Source organism: Pantherophis guttatus, chromosome 5 (genome assembly GCF_059756535.1).
Source record: "Pantherophis guttatus breed Tessera chromosome 5, ASM5975653v1, whole genome shotgun sequence".
Taxonomy (NCBI): domain Eukaryota; kingdom Metazoa; phylum Chordata; class Lepidosauria; order Squamata; family Colubridae; genus Pantherophis; species Pantherophis guttatus.
In genome coordinates this window covers 22,024,542-22,051,167 of record NC_142067.1, presented here as the reverse complement: position 1 = coordinate 22,051,167, position 26,626 = coordinate 22,024,542, and the positions used below count along the sequence as shown (strand labels likewise).

Sequence of the window (26,626 nt, the reverse complement as noted above, 5' to 3'; positions counted from 1 at the left end):
TAAAAGCAACAGAACATTCTGCAAATTAATTTTTCATGGTGGTTTTAGTATTGAGTTTTGATATGTGTAAACAAAAACAAAGTATTTTTCAAAAGATCCAAATAAAAATATACTGTTATCTATGTCTTATTCCTGTCTTATTTCTATATCCTATTTCACATTATTTATTCTTATGCTTGTGCAGCTGTGCTTTTTATATTCTTTATAGATGGGTTTTAATTTTTGTAACCTTCTGGGTTCCTCCTTTTTCTCCTGCAGCCAATCTTTGATAGTTCTACCTGCTGACAATTTGTTTGTCTTGGTCTGGGCATTTTCCTTGCTTGTAGAATAGGGAGAAAACTAAGGTTCTTTCTTCTTTCATCCCAATCCTAGTGATTTTTTTATTATTATTATTATTTATTAGATTTCTATACCGCCCTACTCCCGAAGGACTCAGGGCGGTGCACAGCCAAACAATAAAAACACATACAATACAAAATTTAAAAAATAGAATAAAATCAAATTAAATAATTTTGGCCCCGACAAATTTAAAACCCCAAACTTTTAAAACCAATTTAAAATTGAATATATAAATACTAAAAAATATTTAAAATTTTAAAAATCTTTTATAAAAGAGGGGGAAAATTAGGCCAGGCCGGCCTGGTGAAATAGTAAGGTCTTTAAGGCGCGGCGGAAGGTGCGCAGATCCGGGATCCTCCGTATCTCTGGGGGGAGCTCGTTCCAGATAGTAGGTGCCCCCACAGAGAAGGCTCTCCCCCTGGGGGCCGCCAGTCGGCATTGTTTGGCTGACGGCACCCGGAGGAGCCCCTCTCTATGGGAGCGTACCGGCCGGTGGGAGGCTATTGGTGGTAGTAGGCGGTCCCGCAAGTACCCGGGTCCTAAGCCATGGAGCGCTTTAAAGGTGGTAACCAAAACCTTGAAGCGCACCCGGAAGACCACCGGGAGCCAGTGCAGCTCGCGCAGGAGAGGTGTTACATGGGAACGCCATGTCGCTCCCATTACCACCCGCGCGGCCGCACTCTGCGCCAGTTGGAGCCTCCGGGTGCTCCTCAAGGGGAGCCCCATGTAGAGAGCGTTGCAATAGTCCAGGCGGGAGGTGACAAGGGCATGAGTGACCGTGCGTAAAGAGTCCCGATCCAGAAAGGGACGCAACTGGCGAATCAGGCGAACCTGATGAAAAATCCTCCCGGTCACGGCCGTCAAGTGCTCTTCTAAAGACAGCCGTGAGTCCAGGAGGACGCCCAAGTTGCGAGCCCTCTCCGTGGGGGCCAATGATTCGCCCCCAATAGTCAGTGATGGCGTCAACTGACTATATCGGGACGTCGGAAACCACAGCCACTCAGTCTTGGATGGGTTGAGCCTGAGCCTGTTCCTCCCCATCCAGATCCGTACGGCCTCCAGGCACCGGGACATCACTTCAAGGGCATCGTTTTAAGTTAAACTGGGATTGTTGCTTTGAGAGTTACAGCTAGACTCTGTTGCTTCTGGCATGAACCATCATTGGTGATACTGCTTAAATTTCCTGGAAATGGAGAAAAAGGTCATTGGCTACAGGTAGTTCTCAACCTACGACCACAATTGAGCCCAAAATGTATGTTGTAAAGTGAGAAATTTGTTAAGTGAGTTTTGCCCCGTTTTACGACTTTTCTCGCCATGTTTGTTAAGTGAATCACTGCAGTTCTTGAATTAGTAACATGGTTGTTAAGCAAATCTGACTTGTTTGTCAGAAGGTCACGAAAGGAGATCACATGACTCCGGGACACTGCAACCGTCATAAAAGTGAGTCAGTTGTCAAGCATCCAAATGGAAATCACATGACCATACAATGGTCATAAATGTGAAAAATGGTCATATGTCACTTTTTTTCAGCGCCGTTGTAACTTTGAATGGTCACTAAATGAACTGTTGTAAGTTGAGGACTACCTATAATTGATGGAGCTACTACACTGAGGCTTGGATCTGCTGCTGCTGCTGCTCAACAGTTCACTAACACTCCTCTGCTTCAGCAATTACTAGTGCGATATCCTACTTGGCTCCATCACCTTACTGTTCCTAACTCTTCAGTGTCAGGCTGCTCTCTTGCATGCCAACTCACCCCTGCCTTGTCATTCTGTAGAATGCTTACTCCTGTGAAAATGTGCTAACACAGCTCTTTCCTGCCACACACGCACAAACACCTAGGCAGCTTTTTTTCTTCCCCATCACAGCAAAGGAAGATCTTCCATTTTCTGTTGGACCAAAGACCAGGATTTGAAGCAAGAAAGAGGGGTTTGTAGTGATCGCTGCAAGGATCTCCTCCCACAAAATAATTGTGGAAGAAATATATAGTGTTTTTCAGAAAAGGCATACCCTTTCAGCTGTTATTGACAAAGATAATATAAAATCTTTAAGGGTTGGTATTTTATTTGCTTTTTTTTTTTCCCTGATCCACAGCAGTGCTGAATTTCAGGGCAAAGAATACAGTGGCATAGAAACATTATTTTGCAATTTTGTTCAGTTTGATCTCAAAAGTCACTAATTGCCTGTACTAACTATAATTAAACTATTTAAACTTCCAACATTGCATGGGTTTTATATCACGTTGCGTTAAGTTAGTTCAAGTTTCAGATATCTCTGAAGTTTAAATAACCGAAGCATTAAATATATCATGAGCATCATAGTTTGCATTACTGAAATGCAGACATTGTTATGCTGAGTGACTAAAACAGTCAATAATATAGTCCGTATGGAATCTGTAAGGCCATAATGTTATGTTTAAATTTAGAAATGGATTTTTGTTAAGGGTGTGCATTTGTTTCACAACACAGTATCACTTACAGCCTATAAATGCAAGGTATTTATATCTTGAGCATTGGCTTTGAAAATATACTCACACATCCATGGTTTGTGTTAATGTTTCATTAAGGCTAGTGGAAGGTGTGCAGTGAAGTGTTACATAGGGTTTTTTTTAATCTGTGTATCAGTTTGCTAGGAATTTTAAGTACCTCTGTGTTGTGAAGATGTTAAAACTATTGATTTTTTATGTCAGATTTGATTGATTCTGTAAGATGTGGAAAAAAAAATCTGTTTGTGGAAAGATTAGCAGACTTGGGGTCCTTAAACTTTGCTGCCTCTTGAACTAAATATGGTAGATGTAATTTATTAAGTCAAGTCAGGATGATCATAGAGATGGCTTTCTTTGAGAGGTACCAGGTGACCAAAGAAAGTATGGTTGAGTCAGGGGTGAAATCCAGCAGGTTCTGACAGGTTCTGGAGAATTGGTAGCGGAAATTTTATGCAGTTCGGAGAACCGATAGTGGAAATTTTGAGTAGTTTGGAGAACCGGCAAATACCACCTCTGGCTGGCCCCAGAGTGGGGAGGGAATGGGGATTTTGCAGTATACTTCCCTTGGAGTGGGGTGGGAATGGAGATTTTGCAGTATCCTTCTGCCACGCCCACCAAGCCACACCACGCCCACCAAGCCACGCCCACAGAACCGGTAATAAAAAAATTTGGATTTCACCACTGGGTTGAGGTAGCTGAAGTTTTAGAATTTTAGAATTCTTGATGTCTTTCTAATGTTCTCTAATATTCAAGGCTTTATTTTTTAATAACTGTAGTTTGATCAGTGTACTTGGTTTCTAAATCACGGAGATTACCGAGAAGATGCTTTCATTAAGATAAAAGTATAGTACAAGCCAAATGACTGTACTGTCATTAGTCATCAGTTTCTCTGTCACTGCTGTAATCCTTGGCACTTGATTATGATCTTGGGTTTTAAGTAGCATCAAGGATCTTTATAATAAATATCATTTTTTTTTCACTATCAATAATCCTATCCTTGGCATTTGAAGGGGTTTTTTTGTGGGGGGGGGTGTCTTATACAAATATAAATCATGGAGATAAATTGAGGAAGAGCCATAATGGTAAAGAGTTAGATATTTTGCATGTCAAAAATAAAACTTGAACTTTCCCTAAATAGATGGAGAAATAACTTTTTTAAAAAGATTTGTATAACAATTGAATTGCTAGAGAAGCTAAACTTGCTTTAAATTTGATACGCACCAGATTTATGAAGTAACATGTTCATAATTCTGCATGATAGTGGAAGACCTGGCTTTTCTGGCAGGCTTGGGGCCATTGATCTCGCTGTTGCAATCTTGCGAGATCCGGCCATGAATGGGCTTTTAATGTTTTAAAATGTTTTTACAATATTTTTTAACAATTTTTTTATTTTCGCATTATTTTTGCTGTAAGCCGCCCAGAGTCCCTTGGGAGTTGGGCAGCATAGAAATGCGATAAATTAAATTAAATTAATTAAATTAAAGACGACAGGAGTTGTAGTCGGAAGTTCAGGATATGGGAATGGAAGAAAAATAGAGTTGATTCAGTTGTGTAACTTGATGCTGGGCAATATTTCCACATTCCATTAAGACCCATCTATTAATTGAAACAGACTGACTAATCTGCTAAATTAAAGGAACAATATTCCCAACACAACTGTACAATACCTTTGTTATACAATAGCTAGGTTGTTTCATTCCTTATTCAGGAAGGAAATAAAACTGTTATACTTATCCATTCTTAACAGTGAATATCTTAAGGCTTTTCAGAGGCTTTCCTTATTGACAGTATCATCATTTAAAAAAAAGAGAATGAAATGCTAGTTGCAAGTAAAAATTCACATTACAGACTCTTTACCTGTATACTTTTAATATTTATGCCTAGTAAAACATAGAAAACAAATACTTACAAGAATAGCAGATAGTTGATTTACAACAGTTCATTTAGTGATCATTTAAAGTTACAAGTTAAAGACACTGAAAAATGTGACTTACAACTGTTTTTCACAGTTCCAACCAGTGGTGAAATCTAAAATTTGTTACTATCGGTTCTGTGGGCGTGGCTTGGTGGGGGGGTAATGTGACTGAGTGGGCGTGGCCAATATATATATAATATTTTCTGAGGTTTTCGCGGGTGTTTGTATGTAGGTCTTTGGTTATTCGGGTTTTCTCCTGCGTAAAATTGGAGGTGTCTTGGCAACGTTTCGACGAAGTCTCATTCATCATCTTCAGGCTGGTGTTCTCGGCTTCGTGCTTCTAGGAGCAATGTGTGTGATCGCAGGTGTTTCTTCCTTTTAACTGCCAGTGGGAGTGTGAACTGATTGGGTGGGAGCTTGGCTGTGTTCTGATTGGGTGGAAGTGTGTTCTGATTGGTTGGGGGTTTGGCTGTGCTCTGATTGGATGGGGGTGGCTGTGCTCTGATTGGATGGGTGTGTGTTCTGTTTAGGTGGGGGCTTGGTTGTGCTTGGGTTAGTCTTAGTCCCTAACACAAAGAATGATACCAGACCCACACTCACGAAAGCCACACAGGATGTAACCACCACACATCCACGCAGAAAGCAGACTCAAACCCACACTGATGATCAGGCACGACCACGGACCAGAAGCCAGACCACAGCTGCATCATTAGCCACTTTAAACCCCTCCAATCCATACATGAAGCAGACTGACACCCAACATGAAGAGATAGCACGGCCACGAACACGAAGCCAAACAACAGCAACACAGCTCACCAGCTCAAATCCCCCTGCTACTCAGACTAACCCGAGCACAACCAAGCCCCCACCTAAACAGAACACACACCCATCCAATCAGAGCACAGCCAACCCCCCCATCCGATCAGAGCACAGCCAAACCCCCAACCAATCAGAACACACCTCCACCCAATCAGAACACAGCCAAGCTCCCACCCAATCAGTTCACACTCCCACTGGCAGTTAAAAGGAAGAAACAGCTGCGATCACACACATTGCTCCTAGAAGCACGAAGCCGAGAACACCAGCCTGAAGATGACGAATGAGACTTCGTCGAAACGTTGCCAAGACAGCTCCAATTTTACGCGGGAGAAAACCCGAATAACCAAAGACCTACATACATACATACATACATACATACATACATACATACATACATACATATTACAATTAAAACCATTTTTCTACAACCTCTTCGGTGAAGAGGTTGTAAAAAAATGCTTTCAAAAGCATCATCTCAGCTGACGATCCCAGCTGAGTTGCCTGATCATCAGAGGGTTTTTAAAAAACCCTCTGCCAATCAGGCAACTCAGTTGGGATCGTCAGAGCTTGGATCGTCAGAGGCATTTAAAAGAAAAAAAAATTTTTTCTTTTAAATGCCTCTGAAGATCCCAGCTGAGTTGCCTTGATCGGCAGAGGGTTTTTAAAAAGCTCTCTGACGGTCAGGCAACTCAGCTTGGATCGTCAGAGCCATTTAAAAGAAAAAAAGCCTCTGATGATCGCGCGGCTCAGCTGGGCATGGGGGGGGAGGCAAGGATTTTTGCTACCGGTTCTCCGAACCTCCCGTCTCCATCGCTACCGGATCAACCGATCCGGTCCGAACCGGGAGCATTTCACCCCTGCTTCCAACCTATTTTGTAACATCCCTATGGTCATGTGATCAAAATTCAGATGCTTGACAACTGACTCATATTCATGACGGTTGCGTGTCCCCAAATCATGCGATTGATTACCTTTTGTTACCTTCTGAGAAGCAAAGTCAATGGGGAAAGAGTCACTTAACAATTCTGTTACTGACTTAACAACTGTGGCAAGAAAGGTTATAAAATGGGATTAAATTCACTTAATTTATCCCATTTAGCAACAAAAATTTTGGCCTCAGTTATGGTAAATTGAGGACTACCTGAAAGTGTATGTATATAAACATAACACATACATACATACATACCCTGTTTCCCCTAAAATAAGACATCCCCTGTTAATAAGCCCAATCGGGCTTTTGAGCGCATGCACTAAAATAAGCCCCCCCCTGAAAATAAGCCCTCCCCAAAAATATTTAAACGCATGCATAGCCGGTTCCCACCATTTCCTCTGCTTTCCTCCATGTGCCCCAAAATAATAAGACCTCCCCGAAAATAAGGCCAAGCGCTTATTTCAGGGTTCAAAAAAATATAAGACAGGGTCTTATTTTCGGGGAAACACAGTACATACATACATTCTGATGGGATGGGATGGGATGGGATGGGATAGGATAGGATTCTTTATTGGCCAAGTGTGATTGGACACATAAGGAATTTGTCTTTGGTGTATATGCTCTCAGTGTACATAAGTGTACACTGAGAGCATATAATATTACGTATTGTCATATAATAAGTATGTACACTGAGTATGTACATTCATACATACATACATACATACATACATACATACATACATACATATGCACATACACATTCTTATTCATATACATACGTATATCCTACCTATCTGATATTTAGCTCCATGGTTGTAGCAGAAGATACAAGAACTTGAGTGAACGATGACGCAGCAGAAACTAATGAATAAAGTTTTGTTTTTGGAAGGGATTGTTAATCCTCAGTTTTCAACTTTTTAAATTTGCATTATTATGCGAAGTATAAGAGAATAGATAAGGGGCAGAAGATTGTGGCACATCTCATAAATTAATTTTCAGTGTGTTATGTTAGCCAGCATTCTGATTCTTGCAATTTTTATAAAGGAAAGCTCAGAAAGTTGTGTGTTTCCTTTTCTTTGTTTGCTTGGTTGATCAGATAGAAATGCAAGATATTACGTGCAATATCTTATTATAAAAAATGTCCTCGGACCTGTGTGAAAAAGTTGTTTTACATTATTATATGGATATTTGAGAAGTTTAAACTTTTACTACCTATAAATACAATTGGATTGAATTCATTTAAAAGAGAAAACACTACAATGTTTGCCTAAATGACTTGGGTTCATACTTTGAAATCAAGATTAACATATTATTTGACTAGTAAGCATGACATTATGTCTGAGTTGATTACTTCATTTAATTAACTGTATAGGAATTATTGCTTAGATACATTATAATCTCTTTTTATGTCATTAATTCTAGATCAAATGCTGTAAAAATTGTTCAAAACTCTTTAAAACCTGAAAAAACCAGAAGTTTCAAAACAGAATTATAGCTGCTTTGGAACATAAAATGTATTGTACTTTCTCTGCCATCCCACTGACAAGTAGATTTAAATGAGCGTAGTAGAGCAGATCAAAATGAAGGTGGTATGGCTAATAAAATAATAGCAGTCTTTTGGTCTGTAATTCCTTCTTAGATTAGATACGTGATACTTTGTTGGCACAAAGTTCAAAAGCCTATTCCCATAGTATTAGTAATTTGATTTCAGTCATGCACAGGCTTGTTGACAGCTATTTACTAGAAATCTGTATAGTTGAAGAGGTAGACCAGGTATCCTGTTGTGCAGTAATAAGGATATTGGCATTCCACTTGCAAGAGCTATTTTTAGCTCAAGCTTTAGGTTTATGATGGTGTTGCATATTGCTAATAAATTCACTAAAATTGCCAAATAGTAGAGATCTGACTGTATTTTAACTTACTATTATTTTGTTCCTCCTTCAGGCAGTCAAAAAATTGAAAAAGAATCCCAAAGCTATTATACCTATCTACTCAATATGAATCCCAGAGCTATTATAGCCATCTACTCAATATGGCCAACTTCTAGATTCCTTTTAAACAATTTGCCAATCATTCTTTAAAAATCATCAAATAATTTACTTAGAAATTAATGCTAATGTACAAATAAATATTTGCATACCATATACTGCAATTTTAGGTTTAAACCTGTTCCTATTTTCCACTGTTTGAATTGCTTGTATTCCCACTGTTTTCTGAATTGTTCCATCGCACACAGTATTATAGTAATTTTAGAATACAATACAATTTTAGAATATTTTCTTCATCTCGCTACTCTGCAATAGAGTTAGGCATTAATAAGAATGAGAACTTTATCATTTAAATAATTGCGATATTTGATCACCTAGCTACTGGGATTTTCAGCAATCACCCCAACTATTTGGGAATTTCTGATGTAGACTCATAAAGCAGTGATGGGGAACCTTTTCGGCACTGAGTGCCCAAACCGGAACACGTGTGCATGTGTGCGCCAGCCAACTAATCTTCAGGTTCCCGGCACATGCATGTGCATCGGCCAGCTGGTCTTTGCCAAAAATAGCCTGAAAATGGGCCAAAAACAGCCCGAAAATGGTCTGAAAAACTGCCTGTTTTTTCACCTTTTTTCGGGCTGTTTTCAGGCCGTTTTCCAGCTCTCCGGCTCCCGCAAAGACCAGCTGGCCAGCACGCATGTGCGTGCCAGAAACCAGAAGAGCAACTGGCAACAGCGCACATGCCTACAGAGAGGTGGTGCCATAGGTTTGCCATCCAGGTGCCATCACACATGCCATAGGTTCACCATCACAGTCATTTTGCCCAAAAAACTGTCTGAAAACAGCCTGAGAAACAGCCAGAAAACGGCCTTGAAAACAGCCCAAAAACGAGCCTGGAAAAGGCCTGGAAACAGCCCAAAAAACAGCCTGTTTTTTGGCCATTTTCAGGCCATTTTCTGGCGCTCTGGTGCTGGCAAAGACCAGCTGGCCGGCGCGCATGTGTGCCCCAGAAACCACAAGAGCAGCTGGCGATGGTGCGCATGCCCCTAGAGAGGGCTCTGCATGCCACCTCTGGCATGCATGCCATAGGTTCGCCATCAGGGTATTAGACATTGCAAATTATAAACCATTGCACTGATTCTTTAGGCAAAGAAAATTTTGCCTTAAGATCTTAATTTAAGAAAAGAGTACAGTGCTATATCTGGAGAAAGAAATGCCAAATGAACAGGCAGGTTTCAGAAAAGGCAGAGTGACATGAAATCAGATAATTTAACATAAGAAGAATGGAGAGATCAAGAGAATTTAAGAAGGTTTGTCCTTGTTTTATTGAGTACATCTAGGCCTTTTTGTAGACTATGCCAAAAGGTGGAATTTAATGGGTGTAACAGAACACTTAATTATTCTTCAGAGGAATCATGTTCTTGTTTATTGTGAACAAGAAGCTACTACTGTAAAATCTGACTTTGGAGAAACTGAAGGGTTCAGATTAACAAAGGATGAGATAAAGATGGTATGCATTGTCTCTGTCTCTGTTTCACTTGTGCAGGGAATATATTTTAAAAATGGCAGAGTTGGGTGTGATGGAAGCTGGAATCAAAACGAGTTCAAATTTTGAGACCTGAAGTTTGAAAAAAGAAGGAAGGAAATAAAAAATAAATGCACAATACATCTCAGTGATACAAAGATTGTATGTATGTCAGGGTTGAGTTCTAAAATTTTTTACTACCGGTTCTGTGGGCGTGGCTTATTTTGTGGGCGTGGCTTGATGGTCATATGACAATTATTTAGGATTTAGCAGATGTACTGGTCTACCAGGCTTTTAACTGCTTGCAGAGCTGTACCGATCTACCCATTTATTTTTTGCAGGCACTGATCTACTCATGTATTTTTGCAGGCACTGATCTACTCATGTATTTTTACAGGCACTGGTCTACCCATTTATTTTTTGCTGGCACTGATCTAGTCATATATTTTTGCAGGCACTGGTCTACTCATTTGTTTTCTTTTAACTGATCAGCTGTAGGGCGGCCCTTTGAAGCCCCGCGGCAAGAGTTTAAACAGATATTTTCCCTCTAGCCATCAGCTGGGACTCAGGAGGCAGCAATAGATTGGGGGTGAGGCCAAATAAAAGGTAAGAATAATGTGGGGGTGGCGCGGGGGATGGGGGAGTGCGGGGGGCAGAACTGGTTCGGTGACGTCATATCGTCACGCTACTGGCTCGGGAGAACCGGGCCAAACCGGGAGGAACCCACCACTGATGTAGGTATATATGTAAGTACAGATAATAAAATTATATCTTATCAGAGCAGCAAACATACCTAACATACATACCCTAATACCTAATAGTCCTGCCCCCATTAACCCATTATAGCCATCATACCTCTTAATTAAGAGCCTTGATAGTACAGTGGTCTAAGCACTCTGTTATTAACACAGCTGCCTGCAATTACTGCTGGTTCGAATCTCTCCAAGGCTCAAGGTTGACTCAGCCTTCCATCCTTTCTAAGGTAGGTGAAATGAGGACCCAGTTTGTGGGGGCAATAAGCTGACTTTGTATAAATATACAAAAGTATGAAGGCTATTGCTTAACGCATTGTAAGTCGCCCTGACTCTCTGGAGAAGGGCGGCATATAAATAAAATTAAAAAAAAAAATTGTAAAAGAAAAATGTGATGCAGTATATCTGATGAATTTGATTAAAATATGAGTAACATATTTGGCATACAATATTGATTTAAAAAATCTAAAACCGTCTGGCATATTCTTATTCAAAACTTCATAAGATACCTAGTCTTGTTTATGGGAATAGTATTAATATGAATATAATTTCAGAGCACTCTACTGATGTATTTAATACTATAGTAGGTTAAATTATAGTGTATTTTAAGACTTCTCCGCCAAGGGCAATAAATTTAACAACATGGTTATTAAAACCTTTGTATAAAACATCATAAGAACAATGCAGGCTAAACCATTCTTGCATCCAAAAAGCTGGAATGTAAAGAAGTTTTTATTCTTTATTGCCCCAAGTAAAAACTTGGTGGAAACAGATAAGTGATGACAAAGCTTTGATGTTAATAAACTCAAATGGAAGTAAAAAAAAAAATCAAAGTGTGTAAACTACTAGGTTATAAAAAGAGAGATGACAGAGTTATACCCTATAATTAGGTGTAATTTGTGCTTTTGGCACAGCTATTTGTCCTATATGAATGAGAGGCTGTCTTGCATTCTCTTTGCTTGTATAATAGAATTACAGTACTGACACATCTACTTAAACAAGTTCAAGGATTTTTTTTTTTTAATTATTTGACAACAGTGTTTCCCTCCTCCTTTCAAAAGCCTTCCCCACTCCTTTCAAAAGAGACGTAACTTTAAAAGTGGGAAAATCTAAGCAAAAGCTTAAGTGGTGCAAATATTTAATAGGGAAAGGGAATAACAAAGTTTGGGAGAGGGAGGGAAACGTAGGGAAACCACATTTTAGATTTCTGGCACAAGTCTTAACCACAGAGGTACTCTTAAGTTGTTCTTCCAGACAACAGAACAATTGAACAATGTAGTTAAATAGTTTGTGACCTTTCTTGTGTAAGGTGTGTATAAATGATGTCTGATCAGGTTTTTGAAATAACTATATGCTTAAAAACAATATAAAGACGATCACTACGTCACTAGTCTGTATTCCAGTAAAATGGCCATTCATGCAGAGGTCTGAAATTGTTATTCCAATTGAAAAATTTGAAAAAGAATTGAGACAGAATTTAAGTTCTCAGACAGGCTAGAATTTCATATCAAGCAATTTTTGAAACCAGGTTTCAAATAAGATGTCGTTTTCTTTAACTAGGTCAATTTTTATTCAATCTTGCTTAACAACCTTTTGTTTTTGCTACCAGCAAAAACCAAATGGCCCCATATACATAATTGTGCCCATTGCATAGTTTAGTCTGCACTATCTAATTTACTTATATGCAAAATATATAATTAGAAATGGCAAGCTAAAAGAAATTAAATTAAAATTGCTGGAGGAAATTTTAGCAATGTATGATATGCTGATAATTTGAGGTTTGGAAGTGAGGAAGACTTAATAAGTTGGTCGTTGATGGTGAAAGTTAAGTAGAAAAACAATGAACAAGTAATAAAAGTGGATGATGTTGTTTTTCTTGGCACAAAAATTCAAAAAGATGGTTACAGTAAGCATGACGAAAGGAGGCACCTGCTTCTTGGGAGAAGATGTTTAGATAAAATGCATGTCCTTGTCCTTAAGTCATTAAGGGGGGTACTTGTGACTTGGATTCGAAGTTCCGATGGTCAGGGAGGGCTTGTCAGGCAACCGGGCTGTATTTACAGTCACGTGACTGCATTTTGTGACAGTTTTACTGAAAACTAGCCTTTACTTCTGGCTATCAGCAAAACGGTGTCCGTAGCAAACCCTTGGTTCGCTGAAAACCGCTGCAAAAAAGGATTAAAAGGGTGTAAAATCACATGGCCAACCTGCTTTACAACCTCACAAATTATGACCATAAAGAGCAGGCTACATTACAGTTGTAACTCAAAAGACTGCCTGTATGAAAGTGGAGAAATCTCAAAATACTAATCCTGTATTGCCATAGCCTGGTCTGTAGCAATGTATGACTATGAAAGCTGGACCACTGGAAAAGATGAACATAGAACAATTAATGCCTTTGTACTGGGATGCTGAAGACAATTGTTAAGAGTGCCTTGGACAGGAAGTGGAACAAATCATTCAAAACTAGATGAAATAAAACTTGACTGCTCACTGGAAGAAGTAATAACTCAGCTGCAGGTTAAATACTTTGGACACAAAGCATAAATCTTTGGAGGAGACTGATACTTGGGGAAATTGAAGGCAATAGCAATAGATCAGCAGAAAGCAGGATGCTATCACTAATATCAAAGGAGCAGTTACCGAGAGGTCTGGCTAACTCTTATCTGTTAAGAATCATAAGTAAATTTTTATTTATTTATTTGTCAAATTTATACACAGACCAATAGTATAAGATAAATAAGATTTATAAACGCAGTTAAAGCCATTTATTCCAAACAAACGGCTAAATTACAGATAAATGGGGACTTGATGGAAGAATTTTCTATTGGCAAAGGCACAAGACAGGGTTGTCCTCTATCCTTCTTACTTTTTATATTATCATTAGAAACACTACTGCGTAAAATAAGAAGCGAGGAAAAAATAAAAGGTCTTGAAATTGGACACCAGGTATATAAAACTCAGGCCTTTGCAGATGACATGGCTTTTATTTTGGAAGATCCCATAAAATCCGGTTTATCCCTATTAGAGACAATTGAAGAATTTGGGGCGGTAGCAGGCCTATTAATTAACAAAAAGAAAACAAATATATTAATCAAGAACGTTTCAGAGGAAGATAAGAAGGATTTACAGGAAGCGATTGGATTAAGAGTAATCAATAAAATTAAATATTTGGGAATTTGGTTAACCAGCAGATGCTCGAGAATACAAGAGGACAATTATAATAAATTATTAACCCAAATAAGAAAAGACCTTGACAAGTGGGGTACAATTCAACTATCACTTTTGGGACGGGTAACAATAAAATCTTATGTTTTACCGAAGTTTAATTTTTTGTTGCAAACTGCCCCAGCAAATCTATCAAAAAAATTCTTCATGGATCTAAATCAAGCAATAACCAAATTTATTTGGCAGGGGAAAAAACCCCGGATTTTTTAAAAAAAATGATGCAGGAGACGATTTAAAAAGATTATATGAAACTTCTGAATATGGGAAAATATAGGAAAAATATAATAGAATTTTAGAATGTATATTAAATTATTAATATAATTATTGTCATTACAAAAGAGAATACTATGGTTTTCTATTTAGTGTGCATTTTACAAATAAGTTGTTCAAAGGAGACATTAAATTTTATTGGATTAATTTCCTTTAATAAAACATTTACAATTTCAGCAAAACGTCTCATTGTTAAAGCACCTGTAGATTTCCAGAAGTAATATGTTCTTGAATCAGCTGCAGTTTTCAGTCTGCAGCATGAAATATATAGTAATTGTTGGGAAAGGTGCCATACTGATATACCTCCCCATTTTAAACAGAAAATATATACATTGCCAAAAAAGTGTACATTTATTCAAAGTCAAATTTATTTTGCATATAAATGTATTGTTTCAAACAAACCTATAATCCCTTTATTAATACTTGCTTTATTAATACTTGGTCCACATTAAATTTGAGCACCATGTTTAGCAGCCTGATTTAAAATCACTGTAGATTAAGGCAACATCTTGATGAGTCCCCAAAACAAATCATAATAGGTTGAACTGTCTATTTGTATGGAAGCTATTTCTAATTATACTTGTTTTTTTCATGAAAGTCTCCACATTCTTTTTGTTTTTTGTTTTAATATTTTTTTTATTTTTTTAAAACAAGATAAACATTTAATACATCAATCCTCCCTTCCCTGTGACACCTCGGTGTTATCTTCTAGGCTTCTTTTCCATCTTCTTTTCCATCTTCCATAAGTTTCCTCTATCTTCATATTCATCCGAACCATTCTAACATTTCATTTCTAAATCAATATTATAATCATCATTTGTACACAATTATGGTATCAATCATTTATATCTCTTTTCCAACCAACTATAAAAATAATTCCATGTTTTAAAATATTCTGATTCCACCTTATCTTTAATCATCAAAGTTAATCTATTCATTTCTGCACAGTCTAAAAAATTTTTTACTTCTTCTTCCGAAGGTATTTTCTCTGATTTCCAATTTTGAGCATACACAATTCTTGCAGCTGTTATTATATGTATAATCAAATATACATTTTCCTTACTATTTTTTTCTGGAAAGATACCCAGTAGGAACAACTCTGGTTTAAACTCACCCAGAAAAACAAATGGTGTTGATGTTTCTAGATGCACAAAAAGCTTTTGACAATGTGAACTGGCAGTTTATGATAAAGCAATTACAGAGATTTTGGGGAGAGATTTATAAATACTATAAAAATAATATATGACAGACAATTTGCCAAGATAATGATGAATGGAGAAATGACAGGAAAGATTAATATAATGAAGGGCACCAGGCAAGGATGCCCTTTATCACCATTATTGTTTATTTTGATTCTAGAAGTTTTAAACAGAAACATTAGACGGAGTGATGAGATAAAAGGAATGAAAGTCAAAAAAGAGGAATATAAATTACAAGCGTTCACCGATGACTTAGTTTTTATTATAGAGGAACCACAAATAACAGGTCCTAAATTACTAGAACAGATAGAAGGTTACGGAAAAGTATCTGGTTTGAAAATAAACAAAGATAAAACAAAAATTTTGGTGAAGAAGACAACAGAAAAACAAAATAGAGATAAAAGAAAATCTAGACATGCAAGTGGTGAAAAAAGTGAAATACTTGGGAGTATACTTAACTTCAAAATGTGCAACAATAAAAGAAGAAAACTACTACAAGTTAAAGCAACAAATTGAAAAAGACTTGGAAAAATGCAAGAATCTTCAACTATCACTTATGGGTCGGATGGCATTGATAAAGATGAATATATTACCAAGACTATTATTTATTTATTAGATTTTTATTAGATTTTTATTAGATTTATTAGATTATTCTTATTCCAAACTCTGCCAATAAAAATTGAAAAGACTTACTTTCAATATCTTAATAAGATAATGAGGAAATTTATATGGCAAAGTAAAAAAGTAAGAATAAATTTAATAATGTTGCCAGATACGAGATTACGAGGGGGATTTGGTTTACCAAATTGGGAATTATATTATCAAGCAGCAACATTGACATGGTTGAAAGAATGGATTGAATTAAGAAATACAAGGTTGTTAACACTGGAAGGGCATGATTTACAACTGGGATGGCATACCTTTTTATGGCATGGTAGAAGTAAGATACACAATACTTTCATAGACATTATATAAGAAATGCATTGTTATTGGTCTGGGAGAAGGTTAGAGATAAATTTTATGTGAAAATACCAACATAGTTATCAATAACGGAAGCTTTGATACACCCAAATGTCTTTAATTCTGGAAATATTGTCAGATATAATGAGTTATGAACAGATAAGGGGGAACTGAAAGAGAAACGAGAATTGGAACAACAGGGAATTGAGATAGATTGGTACATGTATATGCAAATAAGAGCAAGATATGAAAAAGATGCTAAACTATGGTTTTTATATGGAGAACACTGAACTGGATAAGATATTCATGGGAACAGAAGAAAACTTAATAATTTTTTTAAATAATTTTTTGTTGTATATTGAATTGGAGGAGGAGCAAGTAAAAGAAACGATGATAGCCTGGGGTAGAAATTTTGGTTATCCAATTGAATTTGAAAAATGGCAACAACTATGGGAAAGGAACTATAAATTAACAATGTCCACAGCATATAAGGAAAATCAGTATAAGATGTTTTATAGATGGCATATGCCACCGGAGAAGTTAGCAAAAATGTTTAAAGATAAATCAGCTAAATGCTGGAAATGTCATCAAATACCAGGATCTTATTACCATATGTGGTGGACTTGTCCCGAAGCAAAAAATTATTGGTACAAGATTAAAATCTGGCTGGAAGAAATGATACAACAACGTATTGAATTTAAACCAATTCTTCTTGTTGAAGATTGTTCAGCTGTAGACATACAACTTGACCAGTATGTGGAAATCATAAGATTATAAAAGATCCTTTAGTAAATCAAACCCAAGTGCCTGCTCAATGCAAGTATCTACATTAAAATATCCACTTTGGAGGTCTATCCAATTCAACAATTACCCTTAGTATTCATTGTTGGTCTGTTTTTACTCTTAGGAAGTTTATCCTAACATTCCAAATACCTATCTGTAAATTAAACTCATTATTCCATGTTCCGCATATGCATGCAGGAGGAAAAAGTCTTCCTGCTGTATTAAATAACTAGTTAAGTTCATAGCAGGAGGAACAGAAGATTAGTCAGATCCAAAGCTGTTAAGGGTTTTGAATATCCAAATCTTAAATTGTGCCTAGAAAGCAACTATTAACAAGCCCAGATCTTTCAGTGCAGGTATTATGTGATCTCCGTATTTTGTATCAATGAGCAGCATTCAAGGGCGCTGATTCTTTTCCTTGGAATTAGAAAGCAAACTGAAGTAGAACTGAGTGCTTTCAGCAAACTGATGGGAGCCCTCTTCAAAGCTCTAAATTATACCCTCCAAGAATTTTTTTTCATGATGAAAAACATAAGAGACAAGATAGAACCCTGAAGAGACCTAGGAATCAAGCAGTGATCCTTTGGCACACTCTGGACACATCCCAACAGAAAAGAACATAAACCACTGGAAAACATTATCCCCGAGGCCCAGTAATACCATAATAAACATCATTGAAAGCTGCTGAGAACTTGAGGAAAATAGCAGGGTCACATTCCCAACCCACACTCCCCATCTAGCTTCTAGCAAAAGCCATGTGGCAAAACAGTCTCGGTACCATATGCCAGACGAAATCCTGATTGAAGTGGGTGCAGAAAAGAAGTTCCATCCTGGTGTAACTGAAGTTGCAAGACATGCTGCCATCCAGAATTCCCTGCTATTGTGTCATGCATTACCCAACTAGAATGTGTTGTTTTAGCTGATAGCAGACCGTGAGGGTAGAAGAAATAATATATTATTATCCATAACAAATTGAATTGGTTAGGAGGAGGAGAAAGCTGGAGGAGGAGAAAGCTGGAGACAAACATTTCTGGGAAGAAGAAGAAGAAGAAGAAGGAGAAGAAGAAGAAGAGTCTCATAGCTCAGGGGTCTCCAACCCTTGGCAACTTTAAGACTTGTGGACTTCAACTCCTCAACTCTGGGAGTTGAAGTCCACAAGTCTTAAAGTTGCCAAGGTTGGAGACCCCTAACATAGCTGGGAAACCAAAATGGAGTCTGGGTAAAAACAGCTGTTGAAGACTTGTTACTACTTCTAGGAGAGCCTGAGATAAGACTCTTAAAGTAGAGGTGAGTGAGTGGGTTCAAGAATATGCATTGTAGCTGGAAGGTGTGCAGCAAAGAATAGTCCTACTCATCATAAAAAGTTTCATGGAAAGCCAAAGAAGTAAAAAGTTGGAATATATGCAGCATGCATACATAAACCTTGAGGCAATAGTGTGGATGTGCACACACACGTAGATATGTTGTGTGTGTGTTTGTGTGTGCTTGGAATAAGTAGAATTGAAATACAGGGAGTCCTCTTAGTGACCGTTTGAAATTACAACAGCACTGAAAAAAGTGACTTACGAACATTTTTCACTCTTACGACCATTGCAGCAGTGCCATGATCATGTGATCAAAATTTGGATGCTTTGCAAGTGACTCATATTTATGACAGTTGCAGTGTCCCAAGGTCATGTGATCCCCTTTTGCCACCTTCTGACAAGCAAAGTCAATGGAGAAGCCAGATTCACTTAACAACTGGATTACTAATTTCACAACTGCAGTGATTCACTTAACAAATGTGGCAAGAAAAGTTGTAAAATTGGGCAAAACTCATTTAACAAATTTCTCACTTAGCAACATAAATTTTGGGCTCCATTGTGGTTGTAAATTGAGGACTACTTGTACTTGGCTGGATGCACATAAATCCAACCTGGACTAATTTGAGTCAGGACTTCCCAGAGCATCGTTCAAATTCACTTTAATTGGGCTCAGTTTCTAATTTGAAATAATAATACAACATAGAGATTGTGCCATATGGTTTTACATTCATAGTACTATGTCAACATGTAACTCAAATGCCAGCTGACACGTTAGGATGTTAGATTTGGTTTCATTAAAAAAAAAGCGATAGCATGAATTAGTTTATTAGTGACAAGAGTTAGTACCAAATGTTAATAACATTCCACACAACACATAAATAACTAGAATAGGGGTGTCAAACTGGCAGGCCAGATGCGTCACACACAGGCCACACCCACCCCAGCTCCGTGAATGGGAAATACATCACGAAATGTCAAGTAATGGAAATGTGACACCGCAAATTTGACACCCGAGAACTAGATCGTCTAAATGTGAGTATAATTCAGAACCACCTTCCTGTACTAGCAAACAAAGTTGAGCAGCTGTAACAACTTTCATAAGAAATTCAGAATTTCAGTCCACTAAGAAAAAGTACTAATAAATAATCACTAATAAAAAAATGATTGAAGAGATAAAATGTGGAATTTGTTCATGACAGCTTTAAGAAGCTTGTCTGTCTTTGGCAAAAGTATGTAGCCAAATAAAGGCAGGTAACAAAGTTATTTCAAGGATTATTTGTCTGCTTCATTTATTGTTTAAACTGAGGTTATAGAGGTAGATCATTATTTTTCATGCAACCCTCATAATTTCCTGCAGGAATAAATTTGTTCCTATTACAGCTAGCAAACTTAATTATGGTGTTGGGAACATTACAGTCCTGCCATATACCAGAGTATTAAGAGCAAAGCTTCAGAAAGCTTGAGTGATCACTTATTACAATGGAAAACTACTTTAAAATCAGTTCCAATAGTGAGTGAATGAAGCAGTATGATAGTCAATCATAGTGTCTTGATGCCAATGCCTCTCAGAAAGTAAACTAACCTTTTTGGTTACTAGGAATCAAGACATTTAGAACCAGTAGGTCAAATTTAATGACCAGTTGAATCAATCTCCACCCTTCATAATTAATTCCTTAGAGGAATCTCTTGCTGAAATATGTTCTAATTTAGGAAACAGTTTCAGAAGCTGGTTCTTCACCAAATCTCAAGAGTCATTGGCCCATTAGTTTCTCCTCTATAATGAAAAAAGTAGACATTAGTTAACAAATCCTTTGGCTTCCAATTTCAGCTCTCTGAGCATTATAGTTAATGGGATTAAAATGTTAAATGGACATACAGTACTTCTAATTTAAGAATTCAAATAACAATTTTTATGTGGCACATCCACCTTGCAGACTAGAGGTTGTCTGAAGAGAAAAGAATATTTAGTTTTCCAGCTCATCAGACTTTTGTTCTCATATTTCTTCCAGAAAGAATCTAATGTCAAAATTTTTTAGTAGGCAACTAAAAAAAGGTTGCCAGCCTGCCATATTCCATGAGACCAGCTGAACATTACGTTGAATATCCAGAAATCATTTAGTAGAAGTCATTTCAAGTCATTCCATCTTTTTGTGATGGAAGCAAAGGGGATTAAGCCTTGGAGGGCTAGGTTAATCTCATGGATTTTGTTGTTTGGATTAAAGTCTTTAGGGGGAACTACCCTGATGAATTACCATAAAATTTCCTTAGACTGATTGAGATGTAAATAGTTCATACGTTTCACCTCAGTGTCTGGTAGTAGTTAAAGTATTAGGTTGAGGGGATGGGAGACAAGATGGAATAATCTACAGCAAGCTATATGGAACCATGGTGGGTTTTTTATGTAATCCAGCAAAAATGGATTACAGACTTGTGATGTTGAAAGAGAGAGTTACTAGAGACTATATTGGCTGCCAAGAAAGATCACAAGTTATTTTTCAAAGATTAGTTACATTACTCACCTGGAAGGTCTGGACAACCAGTTTCATCCTTATTGGGACTCCTCAGACACAGGTAGCTAGATGTTATTCTAATGGAATTCAAACCTTCTACCAGTATTGCATTCACAAATCTTTCTATGTTAACTAACTATATATTACTGCATTACCTTTAGGAGCTATATAGATGGTGTTGCCAAAAGTAAAGCAATTTTTAAAAATCTGAAACCTTGCAACTTTTATTTTTCTTGCTGGATTTTTTTCAGAAACTGACCACTGAGAGCCTTTGAAGTGTCTCAAATTTGGGAACAAAGAGTATTGGGAGGGAATTTTTTTCACAAATGAAGGTGAATATACATGTCCCAGGATAATGATGCGAGATTGAATTTGGGTCGGCCATTGGGATCAGAGATTTGGAGTGGTGCGGCAGCCTGGAGGTAGAGTTCGATCCTAGGTAAAGGCAGCTATTTCTCTCTCTGGGAACACTGAGAATATATCTGCTGAACAAAACTCCGCATTGGTGACAAGAAGGGCATCCGGCCATTAAAACACTCTGCTAGCTCCATTCAATTGTCCAGACTCCACCCCGCAAGGGATTATGAGGTTCTTAAATGAAGATGATGATTTGGGATCAGAGATTTACTCTTCCAAGCTTTCAGACTCATGCTGGAGCCCATCTTCAAAAATTTTCATACAAACCCTCAGTTATGGGGCTCAGTCAGTGGTGGGTTTCAATTTTTTTTACTACTGGTTTTGTGGCTTGGTGGGCGTGGCGTGGCTTGGTGGATGTGGCTTGGCTTGGTTGGCATGGCTTGGTGGGCGTGGCAGGGGAAGGATACTGTAAAATCTCAATTCCATCCCCAATCCAGGGGAAGGTAACTGCAAATCCCCATTTCCTCCCGATCAGCTGGGACTTGGGAGGCAGAGAGGTGGGGCCAGTCAGAATTTTTACTACCGGTTCTCCGAACTACTCAGAATTTCTGCTACCGGTTCTCCAGAACTGGTCAGAACCTGCTGAAACCCACCTCTAGGCTCATTCCATTCAACTTTTGGTTCAGCTTAAGACTTATCTTTTGCCCAGATTTTAGTCAAATGTGTTATTGTGGTGCCTTCTTTTCCAGATTGTTTTTTTTATTACTGGGTGTTTTTTTTAGTAATGTCTTGTACCATAGTTTGTTCATGGTTTAAAATGTGAGGATGTAGTTTGAGTTAAGGACAGGGAGGCACTTAAGGAACAGCTGGAAGTTTTCAGGCCATTAAGAAGAATTTCTCTGTGGTTTGTGACTCCTGAAAAATGGTCATTCCCAATAGATTAAATCCCTCAATGGAATAATTTGTATAGAACTAGACACTGAGATTTCACCAGAATGTTCAGAAAACTATATCCCCAAATACAGGTATCTGATGAGTCATGGAGTTTGGGCAGGAGCCAACATGGACAGATCCTTTGAACCAGTCACTGATGACTGATGATAAATGGGTATTTAAGTAGAATAGAAGCTAGAATTAAATTATAACTATAAGGAGAGGGAATAAGAGACTGTAAGAAAGGAATGTGTGTAAATGTGTGAGAAAGAGCAAGAAAGGTCATTTAATTGTACTATACTGGAAAAAAACTGGAACCAACAATTCATTTTGAAAGGAACCAAGTTTTTAAAAATGATCCTTCAGTAAACACTATAAACTGCATACAACTGTACATTTTTTCACATACTAGATAATATTCAAAAAGTTCGAAAGTTAATAATGAAGGAAAGGTAACACATTATTTATGATATCAAGATTTGAAGAAATGCGTAGTACCTTTTATTCTCATCCGTTTTTTGGTTAGAATTAACTGCCTGTAATTTAAGACCCATTATTCATTCCTGAGATAAATGAATTAAGCTTTACAGGGTTTGGTGGTAGGTACTTTGTACATGTATGGTTACAACTGCCTCGGGCTAGTTCTTCTGTGTAGAGTAAAAGAAGGAGAAAAATCAATGTCTTTCTTCTTTCCAAATAATTTAAGATGCTTTCTTGCACAAATTAAAAATTAGCTTGCAGAAAATACTGCTGTGTTGAAGCCTGTCTGCCTGCAAGTAACAGATTGTGTCTGTGTAAATAATGTTCAGATACAAATTGCTTCCTAGCAGCTGATTACTTGGTATGTCAATGAAAGGAGAAATGATTTGCGTCATTGCAGAGGTCTTTGAAGTCATTCAAGTCTAATTCTCCACTAAGTATTAGAGATCTAACATTGATATTTCCAGTTACCATGAGAAGGGGTCTAACATAAAATCACAGGAACATTTATATTCATAATTAATGCTGAAATGTTTTTCTTTGTTACTTCAGTTGATGTCTTGCTACTGTGGCATATATGATATATTAGAATTCCTGAATTCCTACTGTCTGTAGTTGCAATAAAATAACTAAACATTAACCGAATACATTTTACCATTTAATTATGCCTAAAAATGTGTTTTCTTTCTCACACAGTCAGACCCACACATACATGTGTGTGTGTATACATATATATGCATATGCATATACATATACATAACCAGTTTAAACAAACCCCTTTTTCTCTTAAATGGACTTAGTTTAATTAGAATGCATCATTAATTCTGATTTTTTAAAAGAAATTAGGTTATTCAAATCAGTGTAACATAAACTTTGCTGTATTTGCCATTGCAGTTTTTCTCTTAGTTACCAGTATATCACTTGTGAAACATCAAGATCTGTGTTTTAGTTGATCTATTCTTAACACTTAATACCTGGATGAAGCAAATTATCTAGACCCCTTTCAGTTGTAGCCCAAATATGGCATTCCTCACATTTTTGGATCACTTCTGGTGGGAGTAGAATGAGGTAGTGCATGTATTCTTGTTTTAGTTGATCTCTTGGCAGTTTTTGATGCCATTATTCATGGTATTGTTCTGGATTTCGCTTCTGAGAGGGGTTGCATGGTACTGTGCTCATTCTCTTCCCCCCCCCTTTCTTCGAGGCCAGTTCCAGTCAGTGTTGATTAAGAGTGAGATTTTATTATTATTATTTTGCGTCAAACATTAAGCAAACCCATTGTTTGCTATGTGCCTTATTTACCAGAAACTGGAAGTAAATGTCAATTTCTGGCAAAACCATTTTAAAAGTAAGGAAGGTTAAACGTCAGCTATGACAACTAATGTTCCTCATAGAAAGCCAAAATGCAGTAATTTTTCTTGGATAGTTGTATAAGTGTTCATATACCAATAGCCAAAAGATCTGATATTCTTCAGTCTAGTTGAAAGCCATGCTTCTGACTCATTTTTCAAAATAAATTTCTTATATTTCTGGTGATTAATATCAGATCAGCTTTCCCCAGTCTTTGGATTGTAATTTTTTTGCTATCATAATCAATAGCTTGGCTGGGAATTTTGAAATTGTAATATAACATATCTTGAAAGTACCAGGTTTGCCTAAGTGGAAGTAAGTCCTACTGAATTTAGTTAGACTAAAGTAAAGGAACTACTAGCATTATCTAATTGTTTGCTCTTAGAATGTAAAATTTGAAAATGTTCTTAAGATTTGCAGAAAATCTTTGAAAAGATTATCATATATTGGACTGCACTTATAGCTCAGCTGGCTTTATTCAACTTCCCCACCAAAGGGAAGAATTACAGAACAAGAATAAAAAGGAATCAGGTAGCACCTTTTCTAGCACATTTGTTGAAAGGCGTAAACTGCTCACCTCAGCAGCTTACATTCAATAACATTTGTTAGAAAAATGCTACCAGATTCCTTGTGATTTTTTTTATTTTTTTATTTTATTTTTTTGCCACCAGCTCTTCTGTAGCAAGTACAAAAACTCAGTTGCGGTCATGACTCACTTTTAGGTTGCTGGTTGAAGGGCATCCCTTGAGAGTGCCAGGACTTTCATTGCTTCAGTCATCATTGTCAATGATGTAGGGAGAGAAAACCCCTGAGTCATAAAGAGAATAAAGCTGAATACACTGTTCTGTTTAACACGTCCATGAAATTTAAGCTAAAAGAGTTTTAAGGAATCAGTAAAGGCATACAAAACATTCACCCGGAGCAAGAGTAAAGGCAGGATGAAAAGGCATTTTGCTTTGGCTTCTACAATTTGTCTCTAGCTACTGCTTGGTGTTGTTCGTTAGATTGATCAGAGATGGATGGATGGATGATGGATGGATGGACAGACGGACAGACAGACAGACACAAAATTTTATGTCAGAAAGCAAGCCCATAGGTACATTCTTCATGTTCATCTTTGTTGAGATGCTGTAGTTCAACAGAGCACTGGTTTTGTAAAACTCATTTTTCATCAGAATAAATAGAAATTGGATGTGCACTCTAAACTCAGAGAGTATTGCATTGCTCTTCACTGGACACCCTCCTTATTTTTGATGGCATTTTAAAAGATCTTCAGAGTCTACCAAGCCCTCAACCTGGGCTTGAGAGACTTCAGACTCAGTTCTTCCTCTGTGATTTAAAGGTTAATTAGAACTGAGGTACGGATCAGTTATAAGAGGATGAAGGATAAGGATTTCAATGTACAATTGACAGTATATTTATGAATTCATGTATAATGCTGGGTCCTTATATCTTTAGAGAAAGGGAAACCAAGGAGGGAAAGAAATAAAATAAAATAATAAAATGAATAAAAAAGGGAGGGAGGGGATCATTCTGAAGTCAACAGTAGTTGAAACTTGACATAACAGAAACTTGATTTTCATAGGCAACAATGACATTCAATCTAGCTATCTTGATACTTACGTCATAATACTTCTGTAGTCTTTTGCAATTTTTCCTTTATGGACAATAAGCAGTGTTCCTATTCTGGCTACCTTTATCTCTGTCTCTACCAGTGGAATGTCCTTTTGCAGACCTCCAACTTTCAGGTGATGCAACCAGTGGTGGGATTCAGCCAGTTCGCACCACTTCGGGAGAACCAGTTGTTAACTTTCTGAGCAGTTTGGCAAACTGGTTGTTGGAAGAAATCATTAGGGCAGAGAACCAGTTGTTAAATTACTTGAATCCCACCACTGGATGCAACTCATGATAATAAAGAAGGAAAGAATTGAAGGATTAAAGAAATACAGAAAAAAGAACACATAGAAAAGAATATGTAACGAATAAAGTGTGAATTCAGATGAACCAGCCTGCTTCATAATAGTGCTTGTGAAAGGGTTCCTTAAATTATAATTGTTAGCATGCCAAATATGAGTCAGCAATGTGACGTGATTCCAAAAAGATAAGTGCGTCAGTAGCATTATATTTTCAAATGACTGAAAAAAATAGTTCCACTTTATTTCACATTGGTTAGACCTCCACCTTAAATATTGTTTCTATTTTTCAGTGGAATTTTAAAAACATTCAGACAAATTGGAATGAATTCAGAAAAGGGCAATGAAGTTAAGAGAAGATTGGAACTTAACTCCTGGAGTGACAAATTAAGGGAATGGATATTTTAGCCTTGAGACGAGAAGGCTGTGAGGAAAAAATACAACATTCTTAAAATACATGAAGTAGTTTCTCACAGAAGAAAGTTAAGACCTATTTCTCTGTCATTCCAGAATTTAGGGCATAACAAAAGAAACTGAAGACATAGGACTGTGGATTCCAGTTTAATATTTCCAAAATAATTCCTA

At 37.2% G+C, this 26,626-nt stretch overlaps 1 protein-coding gene across 1 annotated transcript in view; it reads left to right on the top strand.

Annotated features, from left to right (window-relative positions):
* MICU2 (mitochondrial calcium uptake 2) overlaps positions 1–26,626 on the top strand; it is a 72,403-nt gene that overhangs the window by 12,213 nt on the left and 33,564 nt on the right. The gene's annotated exons all lie outside the window — the stretch shown is intronic.